Source organism: Lissotriton vulgaris, chromosome 11 (genome assembly GCF_964263255.1).
Source record: "Lissotriton vulgaris chromosome 11, aLisVul1.2, whole genome shotgun sequence".
NCBI lineage: Eukaryota > Metazoa > Chordata > Amphibia > Caudata > Salamandridae > Lissotriton > Lissotriton vulgaris.
In genome coordinates this window covers 711,924,518-711,950,532 of record NC_141699.1, presented here as the reverse complement: position 1 = coordinate 711,950,532, position 26,015 = coordinate 711,924,518, and the positions used below count along the sequence as shown (strand labels likewise).

Here is a 26,015-nt window from a genome sequence, read left to right as displayed (position 1 = left end):
AGAGGAGTAATAAAGGAAAACACATGATGCCTAAAACATTCAGAGGTGTAAGGACAACCACCTAAGTATCACACAGCGTTTAGGGGTCTAGGAAAGAACACATTACCCATGATGCATAAATATACATTCAGAGGAGTAGTAAAGAGAAACACATGATGCATAAACCTACACATTCAGCGGTGTTAAGAACAAAGCACATGATGCAATAAAAATACATTCAGAGGTGCAGCGCAAGAAGACACATGATGCCTAAAACATTCAGAGGTGCAGCGCAGGAAAGAACAACACATGATGCATAGAAATACATTCAGAGGTGTAAGACAAGGGAAACACATGATGCATAAACCTACACATTCAGCGGTGTTCAGGACAGAGCACATGATGCAATAAAATACATCCAGGGGTGCAGCGCAAGAAGACACATGATGCCTGAAACATTCAGAGGTGCAGCGCAGGGAAAAGGAAGACACATGATGCATAAACCTACACATTCAGAGGTGCCAGAACAATACAATAGCGCAAAAATCACATGATATCTAAAAACATTCAGAGGTGCAGGAATAACACATGATGCAAGAAAACACATTCAGAGGTGCAATAACCATACAATTGTGCAAAACGTACATCAGCCACCACCTGTGGCAGTCCCTAGGCCAACTGGCCTTGTTGGGGCTCAGACGCCCTGTGTCCAAATGTCAGGGTGCGCTGCCATGCAGCGCCAGTCCAAGCACAAGCCTAAACGTAGCAGGGGCCCACTACTTGCTGGGCACCTGTGAACCTCCCAAGGCCTAAACGGTGCAGCTGCCCACTAATTGCTGGGCAGCTGGGAATCATCAAGGAAACTGCGACAGGGTCCTCACTGACCCTTGGGTGCAAACTGCACCCACTGTGGGAGCCACACAGGCTCTAAAAACACATTCCTCGCAGGCAGGAGAGGGCGGGCACCGGCAATATGCCCCGACGCCCCCTCTAACTAAATATGGCCAAACGCTGGAGCCAAACAGGCTCTTAAACAAAATATGGCCCCTCTGAGCCACACAGGCTCTCTCAACAATGATGCCTCCACGTTGGACAGGGAGCCTCGGGGCTCTAATTACCGTTGGGGTGACCCGCTGCCAACCGGAGCCGCCCTGACTCTGCGCCTCGCAACCGGCACTACGATAGTCCCCTCGCTCCTGGGATCAGAACAGACATGCCCCACTTTGCAGAGGAGCGACACGCTGCCATCCGGGGCCGCTCTTCAATCGGAGCCCCCCTCCCGCACTCACCGGACTGCCGCGGGGAGGCTCAATCGTCGCGCCGTCTCTCTGCGCCGTCCCCTCTGCTGCCGGTACTCCTCTGCACTCGGGCCGCGGAGGGTGCTCTCCCGCACCGGAGCCTCGCAGCCGGCAACTCCTGGGCACATCTCCGGTCTCACTCCTCTGCCGGGGGACCGGCAACGCACATCATGCCTCTTTCTCTCGGGGCTCCCTCCCGGTCACGGGAGCCCCGCAGCAGCCGCCGCCATCTTCCTTCCTCTCCCCGGACCGGCAGCCCATCACGGCGCGGGCCGGGGACGCGTCACCAGGGAGTCCCGCGCCGGTTAGCCAATCACGGCGCGGCAACTCTTCTTGGGGCCAGCCAATGGCAGCGCGGCCCTCCTGACGAGCCCACGGCTCTGGTCGCGCTGCCGAGGCTGCGTCGGCGCTTTCAGAAGACACAGCAATCTGGGGCACATGCCGTGTGGGCACCGGCTATTGAAAATGAATCAATAAATCGAGATGGGCACTCGTAAATAGATAAATTAATACGGGCAAGGAACCTCAGCGCGTCCAGTGAAAATAAAGCGGTCCTAAGCGCTAGGAAGTCCAGATAAAGCGCTCTCAAGGAAAATGCAGCTTCTCCAGGCTGCAAAGGTCCCAGAGATTCCCAGGGGGCAAAGCCAAGTCCCCCCCATCAGCCCCAGCAAGGCAGAGGGGTCCCCCAGGAGTCCAGGAAAGTCCATCAGAGGTCCAGGGGCTGGGCAGGGCCCAGGGATTCCCCTGAGCCCAAGCAGCAGCATGCCACTGGCAAGATTCAAGTCCACAAACAAGAACAAATTGGAAGGGGACACAGCCCCTTCTTATACAGGGAAAATTCTTTGAAGTCTTTGTGCAGGCAGTGTGAGAACCAGCTAGAACTGGTTATAGGGAAGTCATGTCAGTATCAGGGACAGAGGTGACAGTCGCCCAGCGGGGGGTTGAGCCAGCATTGTGGTTTGGCAGGCACAGCCCTTCACTATCAGGTGCCATCTCCTCCCACTTCCCTGGCAGCAGATGCTGCCTTTCATCCATGGGCTGACTCAGACAACCTTCTGGGCTCTCCAGCCCCTGTCACCCTCAAACCAGACAGCCAATCCACAAGCAGGCCCAGGCACTCCTGACCCAGGCTCACCAGCCAATCACACGCCAGACACAAATCACACAAATATGCCAACTTCTAAAAGTGGCACTTCTAGACTAGACACACTCATGCCGCATATACCATTACGCAGCATTCAATCTCACGAGTTCGCACATATCAAACTCGCCCCTGTACTCCCCACACATCAGGAACTATCATGGGCATACATATTCCCCATTCATTCCTAGGGGAGGGCAGGTCACTCACCACACATACAGAGAGCTCAAGCACTTTACACTGTACCACAGTGAAAAAGTGCGCAGAGGCCTAAAATCACCAACAACAGGTTCCAGAAACAGGCTAGGAAAAAGCAAAAAGTCTCGGGGTGAACCTGCCTAAAGGGCTGGGTCCAACACATACCCTTTTATCAACAAATTGCCCCGTGCATTTCGTAGAAATGCTAAGCCAAATCCTAAATATGTCTGATGCCAGTGGTATCCCACATATGTTTAAGACAATTTTTTCGGGACTGTTAACACCCTTCAAAGCAGTTCTGGGCATTTTTCCCAATTTTGTTCATTCTGTCTTTGGCGGCCTACCACTATTTTTGGGACTCGTAGCAGGAATTTTATTTTTGACCCTTCTGCTCCGATATGGAAAGCCAAGTTGCAGACAAGACTCAAGCAACAATGGAAGAAACGATCCTAGCTATACGCTATCGGGACCGCATAACTAAAGTCCTTGGATTAGCCCGGCTAAGAGATCTGAATATGACCTGGTTTCTTTCATTCAGACCGATCTGGCAAAATTGCATCCTACTTGTGCTTCGATGTATGCTATGCGGAGAAGAATGCGTGTTGGACGTCTGTCTTACACTACCATCAGAAGTACCATTGGATACAGATACTTTGCTAAGTCCTGTAACGGCTCATGCATCGTGTTGTCCCCAGCGGCTACCCATTCTTATGACGGCATTCGGCGAGACTTCACCACTACGATTAGGTGGCAGTGAAGTACGAGATGAGAGCAGCATCACCCAGGTACGACCTTCTGTGAGCATTGCTGATCCTGACATCGATGATAGCAATCATTCTCACAACTGCACTGTTGTGGCACTTTCAAACTTGGTCGAACTTTCACCTGATGTCGTAGACCAATTTTTTGCGAATCTGTCTGAAATGATGTTCTCCCCTGAACAGAAAGAATAACTTTTAAGCAACGAGCACACAGCGTTCCCCTGAACTCTGAATTCGGCCTTCAGCTTTGATAAACAAAAGCTACTGAAAATATTTGGAACTATTTTTTCCCCTGAAAGCGAAATTATTTTTTCAAACTTCCAAAATATTTACCTTTTTCTGGCACATGTACTCTTCTTAAAGTAGAACTATTCTTAAAGAACAGAGCTTCTATTTTTAGGAAACTCTAGAGACAATATATTACCTCAGCCTCTAGCACATTTACAGCAACTGTATTTATATGTGATGGAATGGTCTCGACCTTCTTTTCTGTATTAAGAGCCATTTCATGTGTAATTTTCGCAAATCATTCAGCTAATATATATAAGAATGTTTAACTGAATGATTACACTGCTTGAAAAGCGTACAGTACTAATAATCATTTTGGTGTATTTCGCATACACCATTTCGAATGCATAAAATGTATTTTGGGGTGGGTTGGAATACACATGCACCTTTAAATGTTTACTATTGCTTAGTTTTAGTAATGATGGACATTAGATCGTGGAGTGGGTATTGTGTTTTATCTAGGAACCTGAATCAATATTGCTATTTTATGCCTTTGTACGGCTATAATCAATAATATCCCTATAATGGCATAAGAATCAGATCCATATTTAAGTAAATAGCCCTTGCAGTCCAAAGCACGGAAGAAGCTACTTCCTTGGATTCCTAGAAAGCACAACGGGTTCTTTCGACACACCAAACCTCCAGCAACCTGGGAAATCCTCATTTGCTTTTGTTTTTATTTGTCATTAAACTCCTGCGAACACTAAAGGAACAGTCATTTCTTAGTGACATCTTTATTGACGTCTTATGTCCAAACCTTACGTCAAACTCGGCACCTTTCAGGTATAAATATACCAACGTTGCCTTAAGCAAACACACGGTGGTGGTTTTGGAGCCGAGCAGCTATCTACTTGCCCGAGAGCCCAGCTGATGCGAGAGCCCACGGACGCTGCCCCTCCTCTTTGACGCACTGAGAGAGACGCTGTCTTTTCTCCTGCCGGTGTTCTCAGCCGCCTTCGCGGGCTGCAGGGATATAGAGTCCTGAAAGAGAGATACCAGACCTCCTGCATTCTATTACCCAGGTACGGAGCTGACTAAATCCTTAAAGAGAATTCTTGAGTCAGATTCTTGGCAAAACCAACTTAACTTAAACTGCTACTTACTTACTCCTTCCCACGTATTAGGCTTAGGTAAGGTACACCGGGGTAGGCGTATTTAGAAGCACCAGTTGAGTACGTTAGTCAATGTATATATGTATGTATATATTTTATCCATTTTAAAGTATCTTATGGCTAAGAAACCATATCAATGCTTTTACAGTATTATTTCATAATACTCTTTTTACTGTACACACTTTACTTTACATTAAGTATTGCAATTATGGCAATTTATTTCTCTTGCATGAGAAAGAAGACTGCTTAATAAATTACACCTTTTTATTGAAAACGCCTGTCTCTCTTTTCTCTGCACTCTGGTGAAACTAAGTACGCACGATTGACTGAGTGAAATAGCTGGCTATTGTTTTCACACGACTCTAGAGATACACTCTTATTCTGAGGGAGCAAAGTTGTCATGTTATATGGTTGTCGGAAGCTAATCCCTTCTTGTCTATCCAGGGAGGTTAAACTCCTCCTCGTTTATTCGAGAAAGTTTCTAGTGACCTCTGAGCTAGCTGGCAAACCTTAAGTCTAATATAGTCAGTAGAGACCTAGTCGACCTCAGTCCCACGTCTACACTGCTGAATATATTATTCCAATGTGCAGAGCCTATTGGGAATATAGGAACTACACTACAGGACCACGTGTCCGGTCAGCTCCACACAATATCTCTGCCCCTGGGCCACTTATCTATAGTCGCGGGTCACAATCCAGGAGAACCGCTGTTTCAATGGGATCCACTGCAGTGCCGAATGGCTCCATCTTACCGTCCGGTTTCGGAGTACGGATGGCAGGCGCGGTAACTAGCACAACATTCTCATGGCTCCTCACCCGTTTTCAAATCAGCCGAGTCCCACTGCCCGCATCAGCTCTCAGAGGCTCAGGATCCCTTCACCGAAGCAGTCCATGCAATTCCTCAGCCGCTCAGCCAGAAAAGATCGGAAGCTCCGGATGCCACCCCCATTTTGCTCCATGACTCTTACCCGTTGTCACCCGCTTGCGGTCCAGAAACTGCTTGCGCCATTAAATTAGCAGTTCGTCATCATCACCGCAGGGATTCCCACTCCCGACAGTTATGTTTTGGCTACATATTGCCACAGGTAGCCCACAGGACGACCAAAGGGCTTTGGAGCCGAGGTGAATCACGTCCACCCAGCCATCTTGCCTGGCCACACCCCTGTATGTTTTTTTTTAACCTCATTTCGTATTATATATATTGTTTTATATTATTTTTACTTTGTTGATCTGTATGATCGAAATAAAGTATTTTGGCTGACTGGCAATGCAACAAGCAAGACAGGAAAGTGTTGATTTGAAACAGTTAGTTGGAGAACTGAATGATGAGCAAAACAAAATACCTATGGAAGTAAAAGAGAAAATAGAACATGGTTCACTTCATGACAAGAAAGTGTACATGCACATCATTCAAGCCAATACTATTATATGTCAGTGGTAAAATTGGCACCAGAAAAAGCTTTTTAATTAAAGTTCTCACTGCTTTCCTTTAGAGAACAAGACTCTGATTTGTTGTGTGTAGTAACAGCACCCACTGGATTAAACGCACACAACATTAAAGGAATTACTTTACATTGACTTATTATGCTGCCTGTGGAACATGACAAAAAACTGGAGTAACAAAGGTTATTCAGTGAAGCTTGTCATGAAGTCTCAAAAGTACTGAAGAAACTGAAACTTGTAATCATTGATGAGGTGAGCAAGGCCTCAAACTTAATGCTTTCCTTTGTATACTTGAGAATGCAACAGATGCTAAAGACACACTATGACGTGCAGTTTGGAGGAAATTACCTCAGAACACATCGGCTGCACAAATAAGGTTGGAATTTGGCATCCCCAAACAGTCTCCGGATCGGAGGTGGCTTTTATAACTTGCTGTCATAGGTTGGCTCCAGAGGGTTCCTTGGGAGGCCACCTTAGGCAGGAACTGAAACTCAGGCCAAGTTGTGTGTGTGTGTGGTTGTGTGTGTGGTTGTGTGTGTGTGGTTGTGTGTGTGTGGTTGTGTGTGGTTGTGTGTGTGGTTGTATGTGTGGTTGTATGTGTGGTTGTGTGTGTGGTTGGGTGTGGTTGTGTGTGAGATTGTGTGTGTGTGGTGTGGTTGTGTGTGTATGGTTGTATGTATGTGTGTGCGGTTAGAGAAGGATGTATGTGGAAGGGAGTAGCAGATCAGCACAGCAGAAGAGAACAGGGAGTTAGAGAAGGCGGAGGTGGAAGGGAACAGCAGATCAGCACGGGAGAAGAGAACAGGGAGTTGGAGAAGGAGGCGGGGTGGAAGAGAGCAGAAGATCAGCACAGGAGAAGAGAAGAAAACAGGGAGCTAAAGAAGGAGGTGGGGTGGAAGAGAGCAGCAGATCAGCACAGGAGAAGAGAACAGGGAGTTAAAGAAGGAGGCGGTGGAAGAGAACAGCAGATCGGAACAGGAGAAGAGAAGAGAACAGGGAGCTAGAGAAGGAGGCGGTGGAAGAGAGCAGCAGATCAGTACAAGAGAAGAGAAGAGAACAGGGAATTAGAGAAGGAGGTGGGTGGAAGAGAGCAGCAGATCAGCACAGCAAAAGAGAACAGGGAGTTAAAGTATGAGGCGGTGGAAGAGAGCAGCAGATCAGCACATGAGAAGAGAACAGGGAGTTAAAGAAGGAGGTGGGGTGGAAGAGAGCAGCAGATCAGCACAGGAGAAGAGAACAGGGAGTTAGCGAAAGAGGCGGGTGGAAGAGAACAGCAGATGTGTGTGTGTGGGGGGGTTGTATGGGTGTGAGTTTGTATGGGTGAGTGGTTGTGTGAGGGGGTGTTGTGTGTGTGGGGTGATATTGTGTGTGGGGTGCTGTGTGTGTGGGGGTGATGTGTGTGTGGGGGAGCCTTGTAGCCACTTATTTGGGCTTAGCGGCCACCTACTTGTATCATTTGATCTATTGATGTATCTGTTTTAACCATGCTCATGTACTTCTCTGTGTAAAGCGCTCTGATATCTGCAAGGATCTTGTCCGCGCTATATAAAACTTTCAAATAAATAAATAAATAAATAAATTAGCACAGGAGAAGAGAACAGGGAGTTAAAGAAGGAGGCGGGTGGAAGAGAACAGCAGATCGGCACGGTAGAAGAGAACAGGGAGTTAGCGAAAGAGGCGGTGGAAGAGAACAGCAGATTAGCACAGGAAAAGAGTGTGGGGGGTTGTGTGTGGGGGGGTTGTGTGTGGGGGGGTTGTGTGTGGGGGGGTTGTGTGTAGGGGGGGTTGTGTGTAGGGGGGTTGTGTGTAGGGGGGTTGTGTGTAGGGGGGTTGTGTGTAGGGGGTTGTGTGTGTGGGTGTGTGTGTGGGGGGTTGTGTGTGTGTGGGATTGTGTGTGGTGGGTTGTGTGTGGGGGGGTTGTGTGTAGGGGGGTTGTGTGTGTGGGTGTGTGTGTGGGGGGTTGTGTGTGTGTGGGATTGTGTGTGGTGGGTTGTGTGTGGGGGGTTTGGGTGTGTGGGGTTGTGTGTGTGATTGAGTGTGGTTGTGTGTGGTTTGGGTGTGGTTGTGTGTGTGTGGGGTTGTATGTGTGTAGGGGTGGGGGTGTGTATGTGGTTGTGTGTGGAATTGTGTGTGGGATTTTGTGTGGGGGGTTGTGTGTGGGTGTGTGTGGGGGGTTTGGGTGAGTGTGTGGTGTGTGTGTGCATGTGGTTGTGTGTGTGTGGTTGAGGGGGGTTGTGTGTGGGGGGTTGTATGTGTGTTGGGTTGTATGTGTCTGGGGTTGTATGTATGTGGGGTTGTATGTGTGTGGGGTTGTATGTGTGTGGGGTTGTATGTGTGTGGGGTTGTATGTGTGTGGGGTTGTATGTGTGTGGGGCTGTGTGTGTGGGGGGTTGTGTGTGGGTGTGTGTGTGGGGGGTGTGTGTGGGGGGGGTTTGTGTGTGTGGGGTGGTTGTGTGTTGGGGGTTCTTGTGTGTTGGGGGTTGTTGTATGTTGGGGTTGTTGTGTGTTGGGGGTTGTTGTGTGTTGGGTTGTGTGTGTGGGGGGTTGTGTGTGGTTGTGTGTGTGGGATTGTGTGCAGTGGTTGTGTGTGTGTGGGGGGATTGGGTGTGTGTGTGGTTGAGTGTGGCTGTGTGTGCTTGTGTGTGTGGTTGTGGGTGTGTGGGGTTGTATGTGTGTGGGGCTGTGTGTGGAATTGTGTGTGTGGTGGGTTGTGTGTGTGGGGGGGGGTGGGTGTGTGTGGTTGTGTGTGCATGTGGTTGTGTGTGTGGGGGGGTTGTGTGTGTGGGGGGGTTGTGTGTGTGGGGTTGTATGTGTGTGGGGTTGTATGTGTGGGGGGTTGTGTGTGGGGGGGTTGTGTGTGTAGGGGGTTGTGTGTGTTGGGGATTTGAGTGTGGGGGTTGTGTGTGTTGGGGGTTGTGTGTGTGGGGGTTGTATGTGTGTGGGGGGTTGTATGTGTTTGGGGGGTTGTATGTGTGTGGGGTTGTGTGTGTGTGTCAGGTGTTGTGTGTGGGGTGTTGTGTGTGAGGGGGTTGTGTGTGTGGGGGGTTGTGTGTGTGGGGGGGTTGTATGGGTGTGAGGTTGTATGGGTGAGTGGTTGTGTGAGGGGGTGTTGTGTGTGTGGGGTGATATTGTGTGTGGGGTGCTGTGTGTGTGGGGGTGATGTGTGTGTGGGGGTGATGTGTGTGTGGGGGTGCTGTGTGTGTGGGGGTGCTGTGTGTGTGGGGGAGTTGTGTGTGTGTTGGGTTGTATGTGTGGAGTTGTGTGGTGTTGTGTGTGTGGGGGGTTGCTTTTGTGGGGGGTTGTGTGTGGGGGTTGTGTGTGGGGGGGTTGTGTGTGTGGGGGGTTGTGTGTGTGCACAAGAGTGAAACAGGGGCCGTTTAGATCAGAGGCACCTCATGTAAATACATTTCAATGCTAAGAAGAAAAAAGAAGAGAGACCAAAGGTAAGAATAGACAGAAAAAACCTGTAGATTCAAGGGTCGAATTCTCAAAAATAGAAAGCATACAAAGCATACAAAATAAAATGGAAAAAGAAGCACAAGCTGGAGATGGTTCACAAGTAACAATTATGACTCAGAGGAAATCGTAACTTTAGATAGAAACCTGCTTCCAAGATACGAGACATGAGAGGTACTGTGAAGAGAGGAAGCACCCCAATACAGAACATTATACAGTTGCGATCGGGATCATTTCTACCCGATGCGCCACGCTGAAATGCTCTCAAGTATGCCATTAAATTACAAAGAAAACAAGCTCTCGACTTTGCTGTGGCGGGGGAGCGCATTCCCTTGAAGTCTGATGTGGGGGCGGGGGAGCGGCTTGGGAGCAGCTTCCTTTGAAGTCTGATGCCGAGGCTCAGACAAATGGTGTATGGTGTGCGATGTGCGATGTTGCTGGTGATGTGCGCGCGCCTGGCTCACATGAACTGCACCTAATCCGCAGTGGGTAGACTTTTGAAAGCCTCTTACTATAATCTCGCCGAACAATGTACAAATGTACATGTATTTATATAGCGCAAATCACCAACCGAGGTCGGTATCTAAGCGCTTGCTTAGGGAACCCGTCCGGGTATTCCCCTGTGAGATAACCCCGGCAGGGTATCCACAAGGTGAAAGCCAGGCATCCCGCTGCGAGGGGCCGTTGTGGAGATTAAGCAAGCTATTGCCCAGAGTCGCAGAGTGTGAACCCGTGAGTCGAGTTGGCACCGGAGCGAGAATTATCGAGTCCATGGAATTTTTGAGCCCAAGACCCGCCGAGGCGGGGAATTGAACCCTGGTCCAGGGCCGATCTCAGCTTCCGGGTCTGCCGCCTCTAACCCCTGAGCCACACTTCTCCACATTCTCGCTTGCTTCAGCGAGACCTAAAAATGTACATACAAACCCTGCGATCTTAGGCCTGCCTCAAACACTACAAAAATAGGAGTCTAGAGGGAAAGACAAACAGAACTAGGACGCCCTCCACTCTGTAAGCTAATCAACAACACCAGTCCTAGTTCTTGTGGCAATATTCACTTATTGGACTGTAAACATCAATGGTCGAAATTCGTTACCCAAGGGATCTCTTTAGTCTCAAGATAATCCAAAAATGTTTCAATCTACTGCCTCTTTAAAACAACAACCTCTCTGATCTATACAAACAGGACAGCACAAACAGAAAATGTGTGAAAAGCGAGATGGCACCTCACGGGCGCACCACCAATGGGACCCCTGGCTGGTACTCACCAGGATGGCCCTGTTCTCATCATTGGTGCCATCAAGCTAAAACAAAAGCGTGTCTCGAACCCCAAAAATAAAAAGACAGTGGATGGTGCAGTGGACACAACTTATATGTGACACAACTAACAACATGTAACATTTAACATATAAGTCACTGCGCAACTAGGACAATAAACTTTACTTTCGTTCCTTTCTTTGTTGCAAACAGTAAACACACATATACTAAAAAAGGAGAGAGTGAATACTACCTATCGATTCACTCTCTACTTACAGCCGACATGTTTCATTGCCTTGGTTTCTATCAGGCAATTTCTTCAGGGCAATTCACTTTAAATGCCACTGCAAGAGACACTGAATCTTGGGTGCTGTAACACAAACAAACAAAAATGTGGTCACCTGGTATCCCTCCCTTGGTTCTGCATACCAAGCTATATATCAAACCACCATGCTGTATTGGTAAAAAAATAAATGCCATTATTACCCTGCACGCAGTTTTGCCTCTCATACCAGTCATGAAGTCATGTAAATTCGGAATCCAGCCCCCTTAGGTGAGCATGGTCCTAACTCTCCGTTAGTGAAAATTACTGAAATGCAAAAACCACAGTACATTCAATTATTTTGGTATTGGAGCCTTCTCCTACCTTGCGCAGTATATACAGCTTAGACCTAGTTAAGCTAAAGGTTACCGGTGTCAGAGTAGCGGTCGGCGTCCTCTCAACCCTCGAACGCCGACCGAGTGCACCTCTGCTTATTTACCGGCTTCGGGGTCGAATTTCGCGCACTGCGATTGGTCCGCGGTGTCAGATGACGCGGGACCCGGCTGCCGGTATTCGGGTTCTCTGATTGGTCCCTGGTTACTCTAATACTAGAGTGCCGGTCTTCGGGAGAAGAACGCGGCCATATGTAAACAGACCCCTGTGCCTGGTATTAGATAGGATCTGGGGGCCAAGCTTGTATAACCTTTTTTAATATGCGCCATTATTTTAATGAAAAATGTACACGTGGCGAAGATGCGCATAACTACACTTTCGATGTACTAAGGGAGTAAATCGCCTAAACGTGCACTTTAGTTAATTAATATATAATTTCGATGTTAGCTGATGGCGAATTCTGCAGAATTACAGTATATTCTGGCGTTGTAATTGCAGAGCCAACTAACACAGTGTATTCAGAGTGGTTGCCATGTTAGTAAAGTCTATGGGTGAAGTAAGACTGGCAAACTGTTATTGGCTAATGTGGACATATCGCATGTTCAGCCTAATCAGATAAGGTGTTGTGAATATCACATTTCTACTAATGTGGATATATCATAAATTCAGCCTCATCAGGGAAGGTGTATTACATATCTCAATCTTAAATGTGGATGTTACAATTTTATATGTACCTTCAATAGACGTTAATTCGTAAAGGTAATTTACTTTTGATTTAAGATGGAGAGGTACCAAGAGTTAGGGGGACAGTAGACTACTGCGCTAGAAGACAGCTACTCAGGTGGTTTAACGCAACTTGTTCCATTCCAGTAGTTCGTTCAGCCCTTTCTGTTCACTTTGCTCTTGATATATCCAGCGTGCCTCCTTGGTAATTAAGCGTCTTTCCACAGATTGCGCATCGCCCATCACTCTCTCCAACACTACCCATGTAAAAGTGTGTTTATTGCGGTGTGTTGCACTAACTTGGTAGTCAGTTTTCCAATCCTTATTGTACTGACATGCTCTTGGATGCGGAGTTTGATCTTACGTGTGGTAAGTCCGATGTATTCCAATCCACACTCACATTTTAGTCTATATACCACGTTGGTTGTGTTGCAGTTACTAAAGTGATTCAGTGACCAAGTTTTTCCAGATTGAAGAGTCACAGTGGTGGTTTTCTTTGTCAAGGGGCATACTGAACAACTCCCACAAGGGAAGTGTCCTTTAGGGATGGTAGTGTTCTCAGCTTCTGGTCGTCCAACACTTCTGGTGTGAACCAGTTTGTCTTTCAGGTTACTTGCTCTTCGGAAGGCAAACCGTGGTGGTGGCATCTTAAAATCCGCTGTTGAAAGTAGAGACCAGTGTTTCCTAATAGACTGGCGGATCTTTGTGGCCATGGGATCATAGGTCATGACCACAGGTAGACAGTCTGACTTTTCTTTGACTCGTGTCTCTAACAAGGCTGCTCTGGGTGTATTCAAGGCTCTCTTTTGGGCTTGCTTAACTACTCTCCATGGGTAGTCACGGGCTTCCAATTTCGAACTCAGAACTCCTGCTTGTTCCTTATATAGTTCAGTGGATGAGCAGTTTCGCCTGTACCTGAGAAATTGTCCTACAGGGAGATTATCCCTTAATGCTCTCGGATGATATGACCGGTATGATAGTAGTGAGTTTCTATCGGTCGGCTTTTGATGCACACTTGTTCGAAAGCCCCCTCCAAATGCCTCAATGTCCAGATCAAGATAGACCGCATTTGTGTGATGATAATTCCAGGTAAAGCGAAGGCTCATATCTTGAATGTTCAGCCAATTTAAAAATTGGACCAGGACTGCCTCTTCCCCTGTCCAAAGGAGGAGCACATCATCAATATATCGCCTCCAGAGGCGTATATGGCCTCTGAAGGGATTGGTGTCAGATTCGATGATGTGCTCCTCAAATTGGCCCACGTAGATACAGGCAAGGCTAGGTGCCATTGTAGCCCCCATAGACGTTCCCGTCACTTGTAGGAAAAGGTCGTCTTTATAGCAGAAAAAGTTCCTTGTGAGAGCGATTTCCACACACTGCAACACAAAGCTTTGGGGGGCATCGTAAAACCATTCCTGTGTGGCCAATGCTCTAGATGCGGCCACTAGTGCGGCATCCTGAGGAATACAAGAGTACAAGGACTCTATGTCGATAGTCACAATGTATTCTCTAACAGGATCAAATGTCATTTGGTCTAGGACCTTTAAGATGTCCATGGTGTCCTTGACATAGGATTTCTGGGTTACCACTGATTCGCGGAGAAAGTAGTCAGCGAACTGAGATAACGGCTCTAGGATGGATTGGATTCCAGATACAATCGGCCGGCCCGGCGGAGGCCGGGCCGGCTTGTGTATCTTCGGTAGGATGTAGAAGGCAGGGGTCCTGGGATTGGTGTTAATGAGGAACTCAGCTTCCTTCGCACTTATCCACTTCTTCTCCTTTGCAGTCCCCACAAGGTCAGTTATCATTTTCATCAGATCTGGAGTGGGGTCTTTAGTGAGAGGTTGATAGTTAACTCTCACATTAAGTAGACGTCGTACTTCAGCCTCGTAATCGCAGGTGTTTAATATGACGATGGCTCCGCCTTTGTCGGCGCTTTTTATAGTTATGTTATCATTCCTCTGGAGGGACCTCATTGCCTCCCAGTCACTTCTCATCATATTTTTGAATCCACTTGATTTGTTGTTATTTTCTATTTTCCCAATTTCCTCTAAAACTTTGGCCTCAAATACTGCCACTTCAGGGCCTATTGCCCCCGTAGGGGGACAAAAAGTCGAGGGTTTTTTTAAATTGGTATTGAAGCCTTTATTCTCCTCAGATGGTTGTTTCGCGAAGAATTTCTTCAGTTTAATTTTTCGCATGGTCTCGTGAAACTCAGTGCGACATTTGAAAGCATCATGGATCGGGGTGGGAACAAATCCCAGCCCTTTGTTAAGTACACGCTCTTCCTCCATTGTTAATTGATGGTCGGACAAATTGACCACAATGCTCATCAAAGTGGCTTCTTTCCCCTGCTCCGTGTCTGTCGTGGGGAGAATGTTTGCCATTGTTGCGGGAGCCGATTGCCGCGTCCTTTCCCTTTCCCTTGTTGTCCCGGGCCCTTGTTGGATGCTTGTCCCTGTTCTAAAAAATTACGCAACAATGTACTCAGGTCAGTGTTGGAAGCTTCAGGTTGGTTAAATCTTACTCTGCTGGTACTGGGTCCTGGCTCAGGCTCGTCCTCCAGTGAGGACGAGCCTGAGCCAGGACCCAGTACCAGCAGAGTAAGATTTAACCAACCTGAAGCTTCCAACACTGACCTGAGTACATTGTTGCGTAATTTTTTAGAACAGGGACAAGCATCCAACAAGGGCCCGGGACAACAAGGGAAAGGGAAAGGACGCGGCAATCGGCTCCCGCAACAATGGCAAACATTCTCCCCACGACAGACACGGAGCAGGGGAAAGAAGCCACTTTGATGAGCATTGTGGTCAATTTGTCCGACCATCAATTAACAATGGAGGAAGAGCGTGTACTTAACAAAGGGCTGGGATTTGTTCCCACCCCGATCCATGATGCTTTCAAATGTCGCACTGAGTTTCACGAGACCATGCGAAAAATTAAACTGAAGAAATTCTTCGCGAAACAACCATCTGAGGAGAATAAAGGCTTCAATACCAATTTAAAAAAACCCTCGACTTTTTGTCCCCCTACGGGGGCAATAGGCCCTGAAGTGGCAGTATTTGAGGCCAAAGTTTTAGAGGAAATTGGGAAAATAGAAAATAACAACAAATCAAGTGGATTCAAAAATATGATGAGAAGTGACTGGGAGGCAATGAGGTCCCTCCAGAGGAATGATAACATAACTATAAAAAGCGCCGACAAAGGCGGAGCCATCGTCATATTAAACACCTGCGATTACGAGGCTGAAGTACGACGTCTACTTAATGTGAGAGTTAACTATCAACCTCTCACTAAAGACCCCACTCCAGATCTGATGAAAATGATAACTGACCTTGTGGGGACTGCAAAGGAGAAGAAGTGGATAAGTGCGAAGGAAGCTGAGTTCCTCATTAACACCAATCCCAGGACCCCTGCCTTCTACATCCTACCGAAGATACACAAGCCGGCCCGGCCTCCGCCGGGCCGGCCGATTGTATCTGGAATCCAATCCATCCTAGAGCCGTTATCTCAGTTCGCTGACTACTTTCTCCGCGAATCAGTGGTAACCCAGAAATCCTATGTCAAGGACACCATGGACATCTTAAAGGTCCTAGACCAAATGACATTTGATCCTGTTAGAGAATACATTGTGACTATCGACATAGAGTCCTTGTACTCTTGTATTCCTCAGGATGCCGCACTAGTGGCCGCATCTAGAGCATTGGCCACACAGGAATGGTTTTACGATGCCCCCCAAAGCTTTGTGTTGCAGTGTGTGGAAATCGCTCTCACAAGGAACTTTTTCTGCTATAAAAACGACCTTTTCCTACAAGTGACGGGAACGTCTATGGGGGCTACAATGGCACCTAGCCTTGCCTGTATCTACGTGGGCCAATTTGAGGAGCACATCATCGAATCTGACACCAATCCCTTCAGAGGCCATATACGCCTCTGGAGGTGATATATTGATGATGTGCTCCTCCTTTGGACAGGGGAAGAGGCAGTCCTGGTCCAATTTTTAAATTGGCTGAACATTCAAGATATGAGCCTTCGCTTTACCTGGAATTATCATCACACAAATGCGGTCTATCTTGATCTGGACATTGAGGCATTTGGAGGGGGCTTTCGAACAAGTGTGCATCAAAAGCCGACCGATAGAAACTCACTACTATCATACCGGTCATATCATCCGAGAGCATTAAGGGATAATCTCCCTGTAGGACAATTTCTCAGGTACAGGCGAAACTGCTCATCCACTGAACTATATAAGGAACAAGCAGGAGTTCTGAGTTCGAAATTGGAAGCCCGTGACTACCCATGGAGAGTAGTCAAGCAAGCCCAAAAGAGAGCCTCGAATACACCCAGAGCAGCCTTGTTAGAGACACGAGTCAAAGAAAAGTCAGACTGTCTACCTGTGGTCATGACCTATGATCCCATGGCCACAAAGATCCGCCAGTCTATTAGGAAACACTGGTCTCTACTTTCAACAGCGGATTTTAAGATGCCACCACCACGGTTTGCCTTTCGAAGAGCAAGTAACCTGAAAGACAAACTGGTTCACACCAGAAGTGTTGGACGACCAGAAGCTGAGAACACTACCATCCCTAAAGGACACTTCCCTTGTGGGAGTTGTTCAGTATGCCCCTTGACAAAGAAAACCACCACCGTGACTCTTCAATCTGGAAAAACTTGGTCACTGAATCACTTTAGTAACTGCAACACAACCAACGTGGTATATAGACTAAAATGTGAGTGTGGATTGGAATACATCGGACTTACCACACGTAAGATCAAACTCCGCATCCAAGAGCATGTCAGTACAATAAGGATTGGAAAACTGACTACCAAGTTAGTGCAACATTGCCACCGCAATAAACACACTTTTACATGGGTAGTGTTGGAGAGAGTGATGGGCGATGCGCAATCTGTGGAAAGACGCTTAATTACCAAGGAGGCACGCTGGATATATCAAGAGCAAAGTGAACAGAAAGGGCTGAACGAACTACTGGAATGGAACAAGTTGCGTTAAACCACCTGAGTAGCTGTCTTCTAGCGCAGTAGTCTACTGTCCCCCTAACTCTTGGTACCTCTCCATCTTAAATCAAAAGTAAAAAACCTTTACGAATTAACGTCTATTGAAGGTACATATAAAATTGTAACATCCACATTTAAGATTGAGATATGTAATACACCTTCCCTGATGAGGCTGAATTTATGATATATCCACATTAGTAGAAATGTGATATTCACAACACCTTATCTGATTAGGCTGAACATGCGATATGTCCACATTAGCCAATAACAGTTTGCCAGTCTTACTTCACCCATAGACTTTACTAACATGGCAACCACTCTGAATACACTGTGTTAGTTGGCTCTGCAATTACAACGCCAGAATATACTGTAATTCTGCAGAATTCGCCATCAGCTAACATCGAAATTATATATTAATTAAATAAAGTGCACGTTTAGGCGATTTACTCCCTTAGTACATCGAAAGTGTAGTTATGCGCATCTTCGCCACGTGTACATTTTTCATTAAAATAATGGCGCATATTAAAAAAGGTTATACAAGCTTGGCCCCCAGATCCTATCTAATACCAGGCACAGGGGTCTGTTTACATATGGCCGCGTTCTTCTCCCGAAGACCGGCACTCTAGTATTAGAGTAACCAGGGACCAATCAGAGAACCCGAATACCGGCAGCCGGGTCCCGCGTCATCTGACACCGCGGACCAATCGCAGTGCGCGAAATTCGACCCCGAAGCCGGTAAATAAGCAGAGGTGCACTCGGTCGGCGTTCGAGGGTTGAGAGGACGCCGACCGCTACTCTGACACCGGTAACCTTTAGCTTAACTAGGTCTAAGCTGTATATACTGCGCAAGGTAGGAGAAGGCTCCAATACCAAAATAATTGAATGTACTGTGGTTTTTGCATTTCAGTAATCTTCACTAACGGAGAGTTAGGACCATGCTCACCTAAGGGGGCTGGATTCCGAATTTACATGACTTCATGACTGGTATGAGAGGCAAAACTGCGTGCAGGGTAATAATGGCATTTATTTTTTTACCAATACAGCATGGTGGTTTGATATATAGCTTGGTATGCAGAACCAAGGGAGGGATACCAGGTGACCACATTTTTGTTTGTTTGTGTTACAGCACCCAAGATTCAGTGTCTCTTGCAGTGGCATTTAAAGTGAATTGCCCTGAAGAAATTGCCTGATAGAAACCAAGGCAATGAAACATGTCGGCTGTAAGTAGAGAGTGAATCGATAGGTAGTATTCACTCTCTCCTTTTTTAGTATATGTGTGTTTACTGTTTGCAACAAAGAAAGGAACGAAAGTAAAGTTTATTGTCCTAGTTGCGCAGTGACTTATATGTTAAATGTTACATGTTGTTAGTTGTGTCACATATAAGTTGTGTCCACTGCACCATCCACTGTCTTTTTATTTTTGGGGTTCGAGACACGCTTTTGTTTTAGCTTGATGGCACCAATGATGAGAACAGGGCCATCCTGGTGAGTACCAGCCAGGGGTCCCATTGGTGGTGCGCCCGTGAGGTGCCATCTCGCTTTTCACACATTTTCTGTTTGTGCTGTCCTGTTTGTATAGCTCAGAGAGGTTGTTGTTTTAAAGAGGCAGTAGATTGAAACATTTTTGGATTATCTTGAGACTAAAGAGATCCCTTGGGTAACGAATTTCGACCATTGATGTTTACAGTCCAATAAGTGAATATTGCCACAAGAACTAGGACTGGTGTTGTTGATCTGCCTCAAACACTGCCTTTATGTAAATGAAAGAAGATGGTTTAGAAAATATCTAAATACATGAATACATAAATAATAAATAAAACAAACATTTGGGCAAGGATGCGGCCGAATGGCTAGAGCGATTGAGCTCGGGAAACGGGTTTGAGTCTCGGCAGGGACGCTCAACTCAACATCCTGTGATTCTGTGCAAATCTCCCCGTTCCTAATAAAAAATGATTGTGTGTCTGTAAAGCGCTCTGATACCTTCGGGTCGAGTATGCGCTATATAATCAGATGAAAAGTAACCACCCTGTAGAAAAATTGTATATACAAACTCTACGATCTTAGGCGTGCCACAAACACTGCTTTTATGTACATGAAAGAGGATAGTTTAGAAAATGGCTAAATAAATGAATACATAAATAAAATAAATATTTGTGCGAGGATGCGGCCTAACGGCTAGAGAGGTCGAGCTCGGAAACGGGTTTGAGTCTCGGCAGGGACGCTCAACTCAACATCCTGTGATTCTGTGCAAATCTCCCCGTTTCTAATAACAAGATAGATTGAAACCCTTCGAGCCAGGCCTGTGCGAAGATAGGAATTCAGGGAATGATGCCAGGGGTAAGTTGGTCAACCAAAGCAAAAGAAATTAAACAGAATTAACACAGCAAGACAGAAGCAACCCAACCGAAGCACAGCAAACCAAGACCACCACAAAGCATGCCACACCCAGAGCAAAGATTGCAGGGTTCTCAAACCAGAGGAAGGATCTAGGTTTCTCCCAGCATGAGGGAATGCAGCGGCCTCTCCCATACCGGGTTTAACGTGCATTTCTGTTAAAACAGCGCAAATGATGCAAGATTTTCTCAGAGCAAAGGACAGGCTGCTGGACTCTCTCAGGGCTGAGGAAAGGTTACAAGACTCTCTTCAGGAACAAGAAACAGTAATGCTTTAACGCTGAATGTTATGATTTCGAGGAGAAAATTTGACAGTGCACTGCGACAGTGATGCGACCTGCAGAGAAGGTGATTTAGTTGCAGAACAGACATGTAGAGAGGGTATTCAGATAAGACGACTGGAGGGAGGTGGGAGCCGGTGGCCTGGGAGTAACACTGGAGGGCTTTACAAAACAAGCTCAGGCATTGCACGGAGGAGGCAGGGAAGCGCATTCCTTTGAAGTCTGATGGGGGAGGGGGCGGGGGAGCGGCTTGCTTTGAAGTGGCAGACAAATGGTGTATGGAGTGCGATGTGCACGCGCCTAGTTCACATGAACAGTGTCTAATCCGCAGTTTAGGGAGACTTTTCGTAAACCTTACTAGAATCTCGCCGAACAATGCTTACGCATTGCTTCAGCGAGACCTAAAAAGAGGGCAGGAAAAAGGCAAAACGTTGGGCAGTGCCCTGCAGTAAAAGCGCCAAAAAAAACAATTACAATACTAAAATATTACGGTAGAAGATGGTAGCGATTCAAGCATGAAGGTATAACAATTAGCTCTGTCAATAAATAAAAGAAGGACAAAAGAACTATTAATTTTTTCGTGGGTCGCCCATATTGGAACGGGAAAAGCAGCAACCATAGAGATGTCTCACGTGCAGGTGGCCTAAGCGGAAGTGATGCCACTATGGGAGCCCTCCCCCGCCTCTCCCTCCCATTCTTCCTCCGTCTGTCTATCTCCCCCTTCAGTTTGTTGCTGCGCAGTCACCGTCGAGCCGCGGAAGAAAGAGGTCGGATCGCATCCGTGGATTATTCAAGCGATTGATACCCTACGCCGCTCCTCCCTCCCCCCCAGACCGAGGAAGAGGCGCAAAACATTCGGGGGGAAGAGGAGGTGCCTCCGTGAGACTTAAGGTAAAGGTGGGGGCGGGGACCGGTGGAGGCGGGAGGGCCCGAGAAGAGGGAGGCGGGGCACTACGGGAGGAATTCGCGGAGAGCGGATTTGTACACGGTGTGGGAGGCCTCTTCCTTCTCTTCAAGGACCTTATAGTCACCTAGACGATGTATGTGGGTTACATCTGCCCCCTTACCAGTGTTTTATATTAAATTCATACCTTCGTAGAACAGGTGTATGATGAAGGATAATAGGGCCTACATGGAACCGGTATTTGGTAGGCTGCAGGGACCTGAAGCCATTTTAAATTGTCATAGAACAGAAAAATGGGAGGGGTAATATGAGGATGTCACGTGGGGTTGTATGTGTGAGACCAGACAGGTTGTCTTGCGAATTATGGACCATTACTTAAAGCCTTGTTTAGTCAGGGGAGGTAAACGCTATATAAATAGTGTAATTTACTGCCATTCAGTGTACCCCGTTCTGTGCTGTCTGCTTGAGAAAACTCCAGTGTCTTTACATAATTTTTTTATTGTTTTGGTATCGCTACGTTAAAAAAAAATCTTTTGGAGGGAGAATTTGAACATTGGTAGGCATGGTCTTTACTTCAGTGCTCCATTGCTGCTCTCCAACACCAGGACTTTCTGCCGCTGGTCTCACATCACTCATCGGTTGTGGCCAGGATTTGGGGGAGAGATCGGAGCCTCATGGGATGCACCCATTCTGTTAGAGGTTATGGTGTAGAAGTATACAAATACACGCCTTTAGATTAACGTCTATTGTTTGGCTTTGAGAGAAGATGGACCCCCCACCCCCATTCCTCAGTTAACAATATTGTTTAAAACTCACAATGTGAATCCCCCCCCACCCATAACACCAGAGGTAGCCGCTCTAAGCTTGTGCCTCCTGGCACAGGAAACCATATTCGAAACCTCAGTTCTTTAGTACTTGTACTAGTCGTATTCGAGAAAAGATTATTTATTGGAGTCGGCAACACCCTGAAAATATTTTGCAGTTAAGCAACTTTAAAAGTGCTCTTATTTCTGAAAGATGAAATACATAGGTTTATTAAACAACATTAGTGAAGGGAATCGAGGCACACATTCATTCAATTTCTTTGTACAGTGCTTGTACGACCGCACAATTATTAAATCTGCCGTGCTTAGCATGTCGGTTGAAAAAAAAGAGGATGCTCTCACTCCCAAACATGTCCAGGTTGGAGGATAAATTTCTACTCTCCGTTTATAGTTCTTATGGAAATCTCTGCCTGTCTTGCTGGTGAGTTAATTTTACATGAAAATATTCATTTACTCAATTTGGCGAAGGTAGTATTCAAAGCATCCAATTGTCACTGAGGGGGACAATGGCGGCAGCTTTTTTGGGTATTTGCATGATAACGTCCGCTTTAGGGACATCGCGCTCATTTAAAATGTGTATTTTGTATAACTTTCATGTTGAGTGCAGCATCCACGTCTGGGACACCGCGCTCTGTTTACATTTCATTTTTACTTTCAGAGTGGGCGCGATGCTCCCTTCAGGGACACATCGCTCTGTTTTGTTTATGTTTTTGTTACTTTAACCCCTCCCATGCTCATGACGGAGCCGCTCCGTCATGATCATCGGCTGAGCTGTGCTCATGACGGAGCGGTTCCGTCATGGCCCTGCCGCCGCGCCTGCGCGGCGCTGATTTCGCGCCCTGCACGGCGCGTTCTATTAAGGGGGCGGGCCATGACGGAACCGCTCCGTCATGAGCACAGCGCAACCGCGGCTCGTGACGGAGCGGCTCCGTCACGAGCATGCGAGCGCTACTCTGGCCCCCCCCCCCCCCATAGCGCTGCGGCGGAATTGCCGCCGCAGCGAAGGGGTTAAAACTGGGCGCAGTTTCAAGGACACTGCGCTTGGTTTCTTTATTTCTTTTTAACTTTAACACTGAGCGTGGCGCCTGCTTCAAGGAGGCAGCGATCAGTATTAAAGTATAAAATATAAAACAGAGAGCGGTGTCCTTGAAGCAGCGCAGCGCTCAGTTTTATACTTAAAGAAACATTTGCAGTACACTAGGTCTTGCATGTACGCGAGTTGAAGCTGTAGGCATTGTTATATCCTATGTATTACACTTATTGGTTCCATGTCAGGGTAGTATCAATCCTAGTTCAGCCTGCTCTAGTCGGGTACTAGCCATTTACCAGCCCCACCAGGAGCAGCCTGCCTAGCTGCTCAGCCCATTTCCGACTGTCACCACTCATCCACACAGGCACCCAGGCATTCAGCACAATCACACCAACATTCAGTTACCATCGCTAACTCTGGCTGAGCAGCTTGGAGGACCTAGGCTGATTACATATAAATGTAATACTTGGGATATAACGCATTGTCATTTACAATGTCACTAGCTTAAAACTTGCGTAAATGCGAGTCCTATTGCATTGCAAATGCTTGTTTAAGAATGGTATCCATAGTTTCTTTAAATTTGGTTTTGTCTTTGATTGGGATTCTGATTCATGAGGTTTCTGGTTTGGTCTGTTTAGTGCCTGGCTTGAAGTCTTTTTCTGCCATACTGTCACTATGTGGTCTCCAAAGTGAGGTATGAGCTGTGTATAAGGAAGGAGGCCCAGCAGCTTTAGTTCAGGGTCGCAGGAAGTGATGAGGGACCGGTCACACAGGATTGTTGAGCAGGCAGGTATTAAGTGTTACTATAGTGACAAATTGGTTGAGGTCGTTTCTGCAGGCCTTTCAGCGGATATGTGATGGTATTGAGGGAACTCAGGTGGTCCAGTAACACCAATGCCAGGTAGTGCAGTTAGTTTCCAGGTATTTAAGGTATTATGTTTCAGTAATAAAACACATACCACCCCTGTTACAGCCAAGTAAAATAGGCAGTGTCTCAGAATTTGGTTCCTTTGTACTGGGCTCGCCAAGAGGAGAGAAGGCTTTTAAAAAAAAAATGTTTTTATTGGTATTTCTCGAATACAACAGCAAAGAGCCCATGTGCTGTACAAAAAGATAATGCATATCAATCTAAGAAAAAAAACACAACGATCCAAGGTTACATAAGAGTATAATCCAGATGTTATGGGTTACTATGTATGCCAGCTAGTGCATTTAGTGGGAAAAACGCTAAAGCCTTTCAATCTGTGAGTTCAGGGTGTGACAGTAGATGGGCACAGAGTGGTTGCCAAATGTTTTCGGGTCTGGAGGAAAGGTGTATCAGTGACGCATAAACTTCACCAGTGATTTCGCAATACATCAGGTCTCTAAACCATGCCTTCACATGCAGGATGTAAGCCCCCCCTCCTGTCAAGGATACCTGTCTCTTGGCCAGCAATAAGGCGATAGCCGTAAAGCGATGTATACCAATCGCCAGCGAATGGACATATCCCAGCCATTCCAACAGTGGGGAGGGTGACAACTCTGAGTTCACCATCAGTGTTAGATGCTCGGAGATTGCCTCCCAGAATTTCCGGACCAGGGGCAGATCCACGCAAGATGGATGAAGTCAGCATGCAGTGCTGCACATTTCTGACAGTTGTCAGACCTAGTGGAATCCATTTTAGCAAGAAGGTTGGGGGTAACAGAGGCCCTATATATATTTAAAGTAGAGAAGCTTATGCCTGTGGTTGTTGGAGATAGTGCAAGTTTGCTCGCAGCAGAATGTCCACATTTTGTCTGTCGATGCCCCAAACCCCCCTCCCCCACCCACCCTCCACAGGACGAACAGACTGGGCAAGGTGGTACAGCCGGATTACCAAGTGTGTGCTATTGGGCGATGTAACTATTGTGGATAAAGTAAGGAAATCCTGCGGCTCCAGCACTGAGGGGCGATTTGTAGCAATTAGTCCTGTGTATTAGACATTTGTCGAGTCTCGATTCTTCAACATGTCCGCTACCGACTGTACCTGACTCTTATTAAACAAATACCCAACCACCCGAATTTGACAGCGATGTTAGGCTTTCGGTGGTTGGGGATACCCACTGACTGTTTGATTGCAAAAGTGGGGAGTACAGGCCTTTAAATATTCGAGGCCCAGCAAGTGGTTTGTAATATGTGGATTTCCATTGGTGTCCTTGAGAGGCCCTTAGGTAAGATAGCAGAGGGGGGCAGGGGTGGGCCTGATAATGCGCGACTGCAGTATCTAAAGCCTGAGCATCGGGGTGGTACCAAAAATAAGCATAGTGTACCGGTGCTATGAGATGATACAGGTAAAAATCTGGTACTTTAAACAAAACCGCCTTGCGAAAAAGGCATTGAGAGTGTATCCCACCCGGGCCTGTCCCAAGCCCAAACCAGCTGAGTCAACAGGCTTCGAAGTGATACAAAAAAACGTAGTTGTAAGAGGAATGGTGATATTTAAAAATAGATAAAGCAGGCACGGCAAAACAAACATCTTGATAATGGCTATCCTGCCAGAAATTGACAATGGAAGCATTATCCAACAGCCGATATGTGTGTATAAATGGTCCATGGCAGGGCCGTAATTAATACGAATCACCACAGAAGCCGTGTGATGCAGCAGGATATTGCGATATGTGGGGGTTCGCCACATCAGCGTAGCGGGAAATCAAGCACAAAAGGCAGGGTAGCATCAGTCAATGGAAAGACCTCTGACTTAGTCCAGTAAAAACTCAAAAAACGGACTACCTCTTGTATTATTGGAGACAGATTAACTGCAGAGTCGCGCTCAAAAAGCAGAATGTCATCCGCTTATAATGAGACCAGAAGAGGACCCAGATCAAATCTAGTTTCCCGCTGGACTTGGCGCTCCTGTAGGTGTCTCGCTAGAGGATCCATGGCAATTATAAATAAGTGGCGAGAGAGGGCATCCCTGCCTGACACCCCGTAACAGGGTGAACTGTTCTGTGAGCTCTCCATTAGGACGGAGGCTCGCCACAGGATGGATGTACAGAAAGCAGACCAGGGCACTGATATTGCCAGGAAAACCCAGTCTGTCGAGTGTTGCATACAAAAAGGGCTACTCCAGGGAATCCAAATCCTTTTCGACTTCTAGCAATATCATCACCGCCGGGAGTTCAGGGTTAATCTGGTTGATGACTGCAAATATCGTGCTCAAATTAACTGTGGTTGATCTATTGGGGACAAGTCCCGTCTGAAGTGGGGAGATTATCTGATTTGATTTGGAGCGATATATGG

The 26,015-nt window shown here is 46.9% G+C and overlaps 1 protein-coding gene across 8 annotated transcripts in view; it reads left to right on the top strand.

The window, feature by feature from the left end:
• Positions 1-20,651: 20,651 nt before the first annotated feature.
• The window catches only part of FAM168B (family with sequence similarity 168 member B), a 218,470-nt gene continuing 213,106 nt past the window's right edge, over positions 20,652-26,015 (top strand). For 2 of the 8 annotated variants that reach the window (XM_086943797.1, XM_086943793.1), the window contains exon 1: positions 20,920-21,038. The gene's annotated coding sequence lies outside the window, so the exon portion shown is untranslated. Of the gene's footprint in view, positions 20,890-20,919; positions 21,039-26,015 lie in introns of those variants that run through there. The other 6 variants (XM_086943796.1, XM_086943792.1, XM_086943794.1 and 3 more) reach the window with 6 other exon arrangements.